We start from the raw sequence: 13,522 nt of genomic DNA on the forward strand, positions 1-13,522 counted from the left end.
TACTTCTCTCTTTTTTTCTATTGCATCCATAACTGCTTTTGAGAACTTTGCCATTCACCAGATTTTGAGATCTTAAGCTTACAAGTCAGTTAATTAAAAATAGCATATCCGTTGACAACACATACGAAATATGAGATAGAGAACAGACAGGAATCAAAACAGTAAAACAATCCATCATCGATCAAACCTATTAATCTGCTAAGAGTTGTCTTTCTTGTTTAGGGTCAGAGTTCGCACACGGGTTCAAACTTTGGAAGTGCTTTGGAAATAGAGCATTGCTTTCCATGATAAAAACAAACAATTAAAAGCAAACAAACAATGAACTCACCTATGTAGAAGCAGTAGTAAAGCGTTTATACTTCTACAGTTCTGTTTAAGCTGAATTACACCAGGAAACTACAGGCGTTCCATATATAGATGCCGTGATCCCAGTTGGTTCAAAGGTTAACAAGGGCGGAGAAAAAGGAAACTTGAGATGCGAATCAATTAGGTTTAGCCTGCAAGATAAGTAAACTGGCGGAAACAAGAAGAATTGCAGTTGAAACTGCTATAAGTACACTGAGAAAATAGAAGGTAAAAACCGATTGTTTCATTTATTTACTTGTTTTAGCGCAAAGATTCACATAGGGCCATCTGCGCTGTTTCTGCTACGAGGATTACGAAAACAAAGTTACCATTACATTAGATTGAGAATATAATGAACACTAATTAAGCAAATAAAAGTAAAATGTATTTAAATTACTTTAAATAAAACCAATCAGATAATTCAGAACTAAAATAGCATAGAGATGGTCTTAAATATAATAATACAGATACCTGTTTCGAGCTCTGAATAAGATAGAATATAGAATAAGAACATATCAGCGGTAGATTTTGAAACATCATGAAGAAAAGTGATATCCAATCAGGCGTTAGACTAGCTGGAAAATATGATAAGTAAATCCGATACTCTGACGCAGCAGAGAAGATAAAACAAGTAGTTCAACTAATAGTTACTAATCAATAAGGCATTTGTTACAATAAATAAGAAACAGGAAACATTTCATTCATACCAGAAATTGTTTAAATTGATTAATAAAAACATAATCACCATGCAGACGTTGGCTATGTCAGGGAAAGCTTTCTATAGAAATATTATGCACGAGCTATGAATCTAAATGAACATTTTCTTTTTTTTTTTGATAAGCACCAAGTTACACAACGAACTAATTGTATTGTGCCAACCATTAGAATCAAAACCCGAATTTTAGTCTGACAACTCTCACATTTACCGCTGAGCCACCGAAGTTTCAGTGAACAAATAAGGAAATTAACGAAATAACTGTTCCATATAATACGAATGAGAGTATGTAACACTCAATTACGACGCGCTGTCTTCCAATAGCAATTGTAGATATAAATACGCGGTCGAAAGTCATGTATAAGAACTATATTTTGACATTTTTTGGCTTTCTTTGGCAATGTGATTTCACTGAGAACTGATCGTTTTATGGAAGTGTAATTAATCGCCCTTTCCGACACAGTATATTAACACAGTTAAGTCTTTAAAAATGTTTTCAGACTAGAAGTTGTCAAACAAAGGAATGTGGCTCAACTTGGGCCACCAGGATCATCCATAAGTATAACTGCAACAACTCATACCCCCGTCATAAGTAAAGTATGACATCATATAACAGGTGAGAATCCACAAACGCAAAGATCAGTGTCAAAACCCCTTCGTTCCGTTCACATGCCCCAAGCAACAAAACACAACATAAATACTTTCCTTTTTCATCATTCTAAATTGGTTTAACATCATTAAACAATCCTACTGTACCAATACGACCTCCGGCCATAAGCTTAACTTTAGCGGCATTAAACGTCGAATGGTCGGGTATCATATATCTCGTTGCTAAATACGTAGGTAGCCACTGAAACCGCGACTCGAACCTGCTGCAGCACGTCACTCTATAAGTATAAATATATCATTCAAATAATGCGCAATTAATACTTATTAATAGTTAATAATTATTAACGACAAAAAACACAAAGGGAAAAATTCTTCAGTTATTGTTTACGTCTTTTATGCGAAAAAATTCTAGTTTATCAAATTAATAGATAACATGCTGAGAGCATCAATGCTATATTACTGGTATATATTATAACTTTATCAAACAACTTCCATTGATTATTTTTCCAGATGAGGCTTTGCCAATGTTGTTATCGTTTAATAAGTAAATAAATAAATACATTACCAATTCAGTCTTAAATAGTAGCACTGAATTTGACCTTCACTTTGAATCTGAACTTGAATTTTCAATCTCAAGAACACTTTGCACACGTGCGGGGTAAAACGTTGAGGTAGTCAGAGATCCCTCGAATTTAGGTCTAACCTTCACTAATTTTGAATTATTGCCTAGAACGCCAGTATCTAGTCAGGAACGCTCGTAAGAGCTGTTGTTGTTGTTTGTTATTAAGAGCAAAGCTATACTAAGGACTACCTATATTCTACCCACCAAAGGTATTTAAATTTGGTTTCTGGTGGTATAACTTCGTAGGCATACCACTGTGCCATTCAGAGGCACCCAAGAGCTTTTTTCAGCTCTTCAAACCCTAAAAGGGGAATAACTGTTACTTTTATAATACATTTATAGTTAAAAGTTCTGAATGTGCTTAGTGGTATCACATTTTGGACTTTGGCTCGCTTGTCTCTGCATTCCGATACGTCAGCCATTAATCCATTCAAGATGTTTTCAAAGTATAAACTGGTAAAATCTTATATAAGACGTTATTAATATGCTAAATTTTCATAAAACTGGATACATAAATTCATTTTGAAATCTGATTCCTTCTGTTCTGTCCATAATTATTTTTAACTATTTATATTTAATTAAGTTTGTTAAATTGCATCAAAACCACTTAATACTTACGTATGACAATCATACGACTTTTATGAAGTCTGACCTTTCTAAAGCGTAATTTGGTAAAAAAAAAAAACTCCGTTAAACAAAAGATTACTATTTATATTTTGTTAAAAACCTTCAAAACACTACATACAGCGATCTGACATTTTTCTACACATCTACTAGCATTAATTTCTTTTCAAGCTTAGACATTTACTTTACAAGTACTTAATTTGAATGGCTTGGTTTACGGAAAATTAAGGGTGTATTTTTTAAAATAGGTTTGGTTTGTTTTTAAATTCGCGCAAAGCTACACCAGGGCTATCTACGCTAGCCATTCCTATTTTAACACTGTGAGACTAGAGGGAAAGCAGTTAGTTATCACCACCCACCGCCAACTATTGGGCTACTCTTTCACCAACGAATAGTGGGATTGACCGACACATTATAACGCCCCCACGACTGAAAGGGCGAGCGCATGTTTGGTGTGACGGGGATTCGAACCTGTGACCGTCATATTACGAGTCGAGTGCTTTATCCACCTAGCCATGCCGGGCCTCTTTGAAATAGGTTAATATTTTCAGCATTGTATATTTATAAATTTATATTTATTATACTCAACATTATTACTGAAATGTGTTAAGCCTGAAACATACATACATGCAAACAATGCTTGACTCTTTTTTTTTTCATAAGCATGCGCGAATGTCACTTTTGACATGACCCAAGTTCGCTAATTAATGAAGTATCAATATTTGTGGAACCTATTTTTGAAGACTCTCCCTTTTAGTTGAAGTGAACTTTTCCTCTCTGCTTTTAATATGATTTTCAAGAAACCCAAGACAGAGGAAAGATTAGTGACATTAAAACTTTAACCACATGATAATCGTGTTAGCTGGACCAGACATGTTACAGTACTTAACATGATCGGTATATTTCTGAACATGCTCTGCTCTTCTGTCTATCGAACGTTGTAACTACAACAGTCAATTTCACTATTCGATCAGAAGTATAGACGTATAGGTGACGAGTTCTTTCTAGTCACCAGCTATAAATGACGATTCCAAAAACCTTATGGTCTATGATATAACCGTTAAGCCCATGTGTAACGTAAATTATCTTTCACATTAAAAATACCAACTAATTCTAGAACATCATCGGTCACTAGGGAAACTAGAGATACTCTATTATTTGTAATTAAAATAAATTTTACATACAAAGCTTAATATATAATACTTAGATTAGCTAAGTGCTAATAAACTGAGCAATAAACTAATGAGCTACAAAAAATCTTAACTAATATAATTTTGAAGTACACTAGAATCAATTGATCATTAACTTTTAAGAAAAGAATGTAAAAGGCCTACATGTAATACTTGGAGCTCTATTAATTTCTGAAATGATTTGTGACACGTCACACGAGAACACGCAAGAGAAACTTACATTACTTGTTCATTTGGTTTTCGCAGTAAAAATAAAACACATAGAGCTTGATATCCCGAAATTTGTTTTTACTTGGCACCATTGATAATATTCTTATCTGACGGTTTTGCGCATTATTCAATAAATGTAGCATTTATCATTACTTTAGGGTTTAAGAGAAGCATTTCTTGTGAATATGTGTTATATTATCTCTATCATGCTTTTATTAACACAATTATTAATACCATGAAGGCTAACCAGCTGTTTTAAAGAACGCATGTGCGAAAAAATAACTCGTATGTTTGTGTACTTTGTATTGGAACTACTAAGATTTAGTGATAACCTTTTGTACTATCACTGTTTTACCTGCTTGTTTATAAGCTACAGAAAATGCTCTGTTCATGTGTATTCGTAACAGTTTATAAAACATTCTATGTTAATTTGAACAAAAATTCTGAAGCTTAAACCGTGTAAAACGTAAAATAAGTAAAAATATTGTTATTATAGATTGCATCTAAGTAATGGTTATCAAAGAACGTTGTTAGGACAAGTATGACTTCTCATATCCTTACGTACTTTGAAATTATGCGAGTCTGCGTAATTTCTTACTTTAAAAACATATGGCTTCTTTTAGTAACAATAAGAACGAGATTCAACTATTTGATTTTAACGCTTATATATATATATATACGCCTTTACACGTACTACAATTTTGCAATTGCCCCATAAATATTCTCATATTTGTACTCCATTGGTATAACTATATAAACTTTATATATAAAATTATCATCTTTATGGACAAGCTATTGTATTAAGCTGTAATATGAGGTAAGCTTTTGAATAATATGTGAAAAGTATATATAGATACATATTAGTTTTGTATATGAAACAAATCTTAACTGAATTTTTAATTCGATAAAACAAAGCTTTCTTAATTTTAATAATCTGATAGACGTGAAATTACTTAAGATAATGTGAAAAATTATTTTCGAAGTGTAGTAGATTATCTGATATTTACATTTTTGTTATTTTCTACAAGTTTCCATTTGTAAGGTTTTCTAATGGATTTTGTGTTAATACTGGCTAATTAAATTCTAATCGATTTTATTCATATTAGCGCTTTCTATTCTTATCATATTTTGTTTATACTAGCGATTTTATCTTAATCAGTTTTAAGTTTATACTAGCGTTTCTCATTCTAATCAATTTTATGTTTATACCAGCGGTTTTTATCCTAACCAGTTTTAAGTTTATACTAGTGTTTGTATAGTAATCAGTTTTAAGTTTATACTATCGTTTTTATCCTAATCAATTTTATGTTTATACCAATCAGTTTTAAGTTTATACTAGCAATTTTATACTAATCAGTTTTAAGTTTATACTATCGTTTTTTATCCTAATCAATTTTATGTTTATACTAGCGTTTTTTATCCTAATCAGTGTTAAGTTTATACTATCGTTTTTTATCCTAATCAATTTTATGTTTATACTACCATTTTTATACTAATCAGTTTTAAGTTTATACTATCGTTTTTTATCCTAATCAATTTTATGTTTATACTACCATTTTTATACTAATCAGTTTTAAGTTTATATGCAAAGTGAACCTGACGATGACCGAAGAAGGTCGAAACGTTGTTCGCTCTTCTATGTAAAATATTTTCTCAACCCAAACGAGCCGTTTTTGCATATAAATTTCTCAACAAGTGGGTTTCTCGACATCACAGTTTTAAGTTCATGCTATCATTTTATAGTAATCAGTTTTAAGTTTATACTAGCGTTTTTTATCCTAACCAGTTTTATGTTTATACTAGCGTTTTTTATCCAAATAAATTCTGTATTTATGCTGTCACTTTTTTATCTATTTTATGTTTATACAAGTTCATTTGATCATAATCGAATCTGTTCATACTGGCTTTCTTAAAGTACACTTATTTCACACAGTGTCAAAAATGTAGTACATTTATAAGATAAAACAACGAATTTTGATTTTTACATACTTATTTCTTTATTATATTTATATTTAATGTTTTGTCTTTATGGGGACTGAAATCTGAATTTTAAAATTAAACGTGTTCATGTGCACCGTTCAGAATATGCCGCAGAACACATCCATTTAGACCATTTAAGATATCTATCATTGTTTCCGGGAACTTAGCAGACTTATAAAATTAAATTCCAAGGTATGATTCCCTGAGATGGAAGAGTGCAGACAGTCCGCTGTGATTTTGTGTTGCAACAACTGCACTAATCTTGTTGTTTAAAATTTCTCTAACATGTATGGTGTTGACTAACTGTGGGCGAAAAATTGAATTTTTGAGAATGAAACTAAAGAGAATTCGTTCAAGAAAATCTTGGATTCTTATTTTATTCAGCTTAGAGAGTTTTCAGTAAATTATTAATTTACTTAATTACTTAATTACTATTTCACAGTTACGTGAGACATGAAGTTGACAAGTTATTGTCTGTGTTTGTGTTTTCTAATAGCAAGGCCACATCGGGCTATCTCCTGAGTTCACCGAGGGGAATCAAACCCCTGATTTTAGTTACTGTCTGTATAATACTACACAAAATTTCGATAAACTAGTTAGAAATAATGATCAGATTTTTAAACAGAACTAGTAAATTTAACGTCGTTGGTGGACAGTTGATTAACTACAGTGCTAATGTGCAGTTGATTAACTACAGTGCTAATGTGCAGTTGATTAACTACAGTGCTAATGTACAGAATCTGTCCGAGTCTACTATGCATATAGACAGATACATTAATTTAGACTACTTACACAACTTGTACTTCTGGTGCATTCTACCAGTATTTACCTGAATATTAAAAAAGGTCACATAAGTAAGGCTTGTAATTCTTGTGAGTATTTGATGTTTCTGAAGGATCATATATTTAAATGTAATTTTCACATGTTACACATATACGTGATACAATTATCAAGAACTATACAAATATTCAATATTTTAAACAACACTCCCTGGTTCTGCCTCCTCTTTTTAAGGTCTTCTCTATGAGTATGATTAACAACATTCTCAGGTTAGTTGTAGTTAGATATAACAGTTTGGAAAATGTCTTATTTTTAATTTTTTTACTTTCAGCGAATACAAATAAAAATATTATACCACAGTTGAATCTTTAGACGATAGAATTTTGTATTTTTTCAAATTTGGAAACTCTGTACTTTTAGTATAACTTACTAAGTCAAATAAAGAATTCAATATCTACATTAGTAATTGTATAATATTATGCAAAAAATAATCATAGCGAATAACCTTTTCCGATGTGTGTCCAAAACTAATTAGTAATTATAACCTTCTGTACGTGTACGTACGTATTATACAGCAACCAAAACAGTTTTTGAAATTGTTTTCCTACTCTGGTTAAAAGTTAATTCTGTCGGTAGAATTAACAAAGGTTTTCTAGTATACATTTCAGCTGCATTTATTATTTTGTTTAAATGTGGTTTTAATGTTCGATTAATCAACTTCCTCAATGTGCCGAATAAAATATAATTACGTTTAACAATTTTGTACTATAAACTATTTTTCATGTAAGAGACTTTTCTGCGGCCATATTTCAAACTTTGGCGTGAATTTCCAAAAACGTTAGCAGCACAACATTCATTTCTTCGATATTTAAAGTTATACAACTGTTATGTGCTCTCCTGTTTCGCTGTACTCCAAATTCTGTACTTGTAGAACACGAATTAATTAAAAGTTATGTCTTAAAACCAATTTACCAAAACTAGCGTATATATACGATTTCAGATATAATGTTTCCTTTATACTGTGACCATTGGTGACTTTCAATTAACCTTCATATCATTAGCACAACTCCTGTTATAATCTCTATACTTACATTATCACTTTATTTTATCAAACTAATGACGTAAAATAGATAATATCACACAAAGTAAATAATAAATGAAGAATACAAAGTATATCTTTAAAATGTACATGTTATTATAACCGAAATTTATGGATATTATAAATATTAACTCTTGTTTGGGACAAGTAAAGGCAGTGTTTAATTTTACACCCAGGAAATATTAATATTTGTGCAGTGATACAGTTCAGGTTTTAAAAATATCTTATTCTATCTATGAAAATACAGGTTTGATTATCAAGTGTATTTTGCTTTGATGGAATTAACAAGCAAACCTATCCTGTTATTAATACTTTAAACTAAACACGGTAATTTCTATATGATTTTCTTATACGTAATTGGTAATAAAACAAATATTAATTTATTTCCTATCTATATGGATTGAAATACTCTGAGATATACAACAACATCAAATAAAAATTATTAAGCTGGGTTTTTTATTTTTGACATCATTACACATCAGCACAGTGCATGTGTATTGGTTTTGAGATATGTTCAAAAGAGAAGTATGAACAATTATAAAACATATTATAACATTTTATCTCTAGATGTAATGCAATAAATTTGTTACATAGATCACGATTAGCATTTATGCTTTCTATAAAACTTAATGATTATGCTTATCTTTTGAATATTATCAACAAAGTTTAATATGTACAGGAAGGTTTTATCACAATAGTTCTATCAGCTCTATTTTGTAGACTAATCTGGAGGTGGACAAGGACGAAAAAAAACACGTCATTCGATGATCAAGTAAATTATTGTTAAGTAATGTAGAGAACACTGTTTCTACTCTATGTATATAGCACTTTGATGTAAAGAGATATGATGTAGTTGTCATTAAGAAAAACAATGATAAATGCATGAATTATTACTCCAGATGATTTCTTAATAAAAAAACGCAATTCAAAACATAACAGAAACAGAGAAAGATTACATATGAAACTGAATAATGAATGACTTTAATATATAAAATACTGAGGGGGGATTAAATGCATAATCTCTAACAAACTTACAAGTTTCCTGGATTATTCATTTAATGATAACATAGGATGAATAAGCCAGAAAATGTGTAACTTTTAATCATTCCAATAAAATATTCGTTCAAGTTTACATACCTTACGTTTTTCAGAATCACAGATACTTGGACTTCGGTGCTGAGGTTATCTATATCATGGAATAGTAATTTTGGTGATCGATCAAGACACTGACCATGTTTTCCGAGGTATATACCACGGTGATAAAAAGAAAATTCTTCAACATCAGACATGGTTTTCACGGAGAACTTCACCTGTTTTATATTTTCCTTCATAAAAGTTTAAAAATTGAGACATTTTGTAATTTTGCTCCTTCTCTTAGGCTTGATCGGTTTCGAAAAATATTAGTCATGAAAACGATAGCTAATAACTGAATTATAATTATATCAATGAAGTTTTTATTATCACTGTTTCACTAACGATATTCAGTATGCATATTATATGGTATAGTTTTACATCTTGTTGCATCTTTTTACTAATAATTTAAAACTGGACTTAGGGTTAGTAGATGTTAACTACTTGCTATGTCTTTCAAATTTTAATAATTACCTTTGTCGACAAAATATATTAATATTAATATACTAGACACAGTACACATTTATATTCCTAACTCCTAATGAATATAATTAAATAAAAACCTCCACATGAGGAGCCAAACGTAGGTGATTATGATGGTATACTTAAGCACTTTCGTAACAAACACAAAAGTAGCTACGATAACAGATATCAGTAATACAGCTAAGATTTTTAATATCTCTACATCGTTTATTTATTATTTTGAAGATTAACTGATATTTTTTGCTACATTTGGTGAGAATGATAAGAAGTATCATAAACAAAATTTATTATGTATAAGTTAATTTCTTCGTCCCAAAATTAAAATGAAGTTATTTTACATTTAGGTATTTCTTTTCTTTTTTATATAAGTGATTTGATATTTTAGAAAAGTGATGTCATACAGGTATGTATCTCATTCATGATTTCCTTGCACAACCTGTGTGATACTCCGACCTGTTTTAATGTCCTAATTTTTGTTTATTGTGAAAGGGGAGAGTTCTCTGGAATATTCATCAAGGTCGAGTAGGGAAACTAAGTGGTTAACCATGCTTTCAGTTCTCATCCATTGTATTCTTGATAACTGAGTATTATAAATCTGATAAGTTTACTCAGAGTATTATTAGATTATCTAATAGTACATGCTTTTATGAGGGTTTTTTTTAATGAAACTCTAATCATAAAACAGGTGTTACCATTCATTGTAGTTTCTGATGACAACCAAAGTTATATATCATTAGTTTTTAAAAGAATAAATTTGTGCCTCGTTATCAAATTATGTTTTATTTAAAACTTTCGATTTGTTTGTTTGTTTTCGAACTTCATGCAAAGCTACACAAGGGCTATCTGTGCTGTTCATCCCTAATGTAGCAGTGTAAGACTAGAAGGAAGGCCACTAGTCATCACCACCCACCGCTACTTTTTTACCAACGAATAGTGGGATTAACCGTAGCTTTATAACGCCCTACGGCTGAAAGGTAGAACATTTTTGGTGTGACGAGGATTCAAACTCGTCACTCTCAGTTTACGAGTCGAGCTCCCTAACCACCTGGCGATGCAATATTTATTATTTTTCAGTTATTTTTTTGCGCATGATTTGTTTGCACCATGCAGAATAAAATAAATTGAATGTCTCCCATTTTTTACTTCTTGTTTGAATTATTACAGTAAAAAGTTGCTCATTTCGATAGCAGTCTTTTCTTGCGCTTAATAAAACAAATATTGTTCAAAGAAGCAAAGCTTGATTATTTTCTGATTACGAATCAAAATCTTTTTTTTTAACAACTGTTTCTACTCCTTATATATATATATATATCACATGTCTAAGCATTTAAAAACTCTTCTTTACACATGCAAACTAGCCGATGTTTAAAAGCAGTATGATTTTATAGAATATGATAGAAAGGAAAAATAATATAACGTTTTAAATGTAGAAGTTTGACGTAACGTAAGAATTGTTTCATCATAATTATTTAAGTTAGCGTTAGTAAAACAGGTTGAAATATTTAAAAAGTAAGTTCCGAATATAACATTTTGAACATTTAATTTAAGAAACAACTGGGCTGTTAGAATCCTTCTGAAGCCTACAGACACCGTTTTGTTTTGGTTAAATAGTAATTTTATTATATAATAAAATTATATAATTTTAATACATAAGATTATAAAAACAGTTATATGTTTATTGAACTAAGCTGAACCGTTTCTGTGACGATAAAAGAAACAAACTTCAAATTAGTTTATAAAGATAAGCGAAGGGCCACATGTTGCACCATTATGGTATGAAGAAATCAATTTCCGTTAGTAACTCGTTATTTTATGTATCTTTTAGGCTACGTTTCATTACAGCATTAGCAAGATATCCGTTCAAACAAAGTCAACGGTAATTTCCTAAAACTAGTGATGAATAAGTATAAATGTATAGTGAATCCACTAACTTAAATCATAGTATATATGCAATATGATTGTCTAGTGGACCATTTATAACCGTCTTTTCTCACTGTATACGCTATTTTAATAAAGAAAATTAAATTGCCTGTTGTTAGTTGTTGTTTTTATTTAAGCAAAGAAGACTGACGATATTAAATTATTGACAAAAATGTTAGTTTACACTCAGTGGGTGGATTCAGCGTAATAAAACGTTCAGGTTCGTTTAGTAGTCGTAGATTTGTGTTTTAGGTGGATGCCACCGTTCTTTGTCGTTTTATTAAGCGCAAGAAAAGACTGCTATCAAAATGAGCAACTTTTCACTGTAATAATTCAAACAAGAAGTAAAAAATGGAAGACATTCAATTTAATTTATTCTGCATGGTGCAAACAAATCATGCGCAAAAATATAACTGAAAAATAATAAATATATACTCAAACACGTTCATCTCTCTAAATATTATTTTCGTTCATGCTCCTATCTTCGAAATATACCTTTCAATCAGTCGACAGAAGAAGTCCCGATATTTTCATGCATTTTCCTTCCGAAAAGAAATGTTTTTGTTAATAAGTTTATTATAATAAAGTTTGGTTATAATAAGTTTATTTTTATCAGGTTGACAGTTCAGGACATACGAAGACGGATCGCTGTGGATTTCAATAGGAAATTTTAGGAATTGTAAAAAAAACAAAAAACTTTTTCTGCCGTGTATTCTTGAAAAGAAGTGTTTGGATAGGTAATTTGTTTTTACTGTTATCGTTCCGAAGATACAGAATGTGATAGACGGGTATTTAAATATTACAATTGAAGATTCAAAAATAAACTAAGCATAACTGAAACGAATGTTGATGCAATGAAAAAGTTTTTGAATTTACAAAAGCGTTGTCTGCAAATCTTCATTATCAAGTTCTCCTTCTCAGCCATACTATTAAAGAAACATGAAACATGAAGTAAGAATATAATGAAGACATACATTTCTATATTTTTTTTTTCTGTAATTAGTCGTTGATGAAACAAAAAGTGTAGTTTTATAAATAATTATACCACATGAAAGTTCTTGGTATAAGTTGAACTAAATAAGAAATTATAATCCGTGAGGATGAGAAAACCCACTTGTAGAGAAAAATATATATTTAAAAACGGCCGGTATGGATTGAGAAATTTTTTATGTAGAGGAGAGAGCAACGTGTTGACCTTCTTCGGTCATATCAGGTTCACAGAGAAAGAAAGAGTAACTGACTGATAGCTGACCACATATTTGAAGGGGGTTGTGTAATTGAGTGTAGGAATGTAGAGGGTGTGCTTAGATGTTTGATTATACTTATTAATATGGGTATAAAGATGTTCCTTTGTATTGGTTTATTTTGGGCTTGAGTTGTTAAAATGCCATGTGTTTTAATTTAATTTTTAGTATAAGATAAACTAAATAAGAAATTAAGATACCATGTGATTTGTAACTTAGAACTTTGCATTCTAGTACAAAATAATTTCCAAAAATGATTGTTTGTTGATAAATAAATAATTGATATCATTTGAATAAGTTAATGCTTCTTGCTCCAGACACAAAGTGTTTAAAGTAAAACGTGTATATATGTGTGTTTTCTTATAGCAAAGCTACATCGGGCTATCTGCTAAGTCCACCGAGGGGAACCGAACCTCTGATTTTAGTATTGTAAATCCGAAGACTTACCACTGTACCAGTGGAGGACCCGAGGTAAAGTAAAATGCAATTTTGTACTTCTTGCTAGAGTGTATATTTCAGAATAAAATAGGTTTATACTTCAAAGATATTCCCAGATTTACTTAGCTAACT

At 30.6% G+C, this 13,522-nt stretch overlaps 1 protein-coding gene and 1 long non-coding RNA gene across 3 annotated transcripts in view; one reads left to right on the forward strand and one right to left on the reverse strand.

Annotated features, from left to right (window-relative positions):
- Positions 1-4,490, reverse strand: part of LOC143237387 (uncharacterized) — a 36,136-nt gene extending 31,646 nt beyond the window's left edge. Inside the window, exons 1-2 of one of the 2 annotated variants that reach the window (XM_076476596.1) lie at positions 4,250-4,490; positions 1,091-1,947 (exon numbers count right to left, since the gene is read on the reverse strand). The gene's annotated coding sequence lies outside the window, so the exon portion shown is untranslated. Of the gene's footprint in view, positions 1-328; positions 1,948-4,249 lie in introns of both variants that reach the window. The other variant, XM_076476595.1, reaches the window with a different exon arrangement.
- The window catches only part of LOC143237389 (uncharacterized), a 39,532-nt gene continuing 26,465 nt past the window's right edge, over positions 456-13,522 (forward strand). The window contains exons 1-2 of the long non-coding RNA XR_013020047.1: positions 456-573; positions 13,319-13,423. This is a non-coding gene — a long non-coding RNA (uncharacterized LOC143237389). The remainder of the gene's footprint in view (positions 574-13,318; positions 13,424-13,522) is intronic.

Source organism: Tachypleus tridentatus, chromosome 13 (assembly GCF_004210375.1).
Source record: "Tachypleus tridentatus isolate NWPU-2018 chromosome 13, ASM421037v1, whole genome shotgun sequence".
Lineage (NCBI taxonomy): Eukaryota > Metazoa > Arthropoda > Merostomata > Xiphosura > Limulidae > Tachypleus > Tachypleus tridentatus.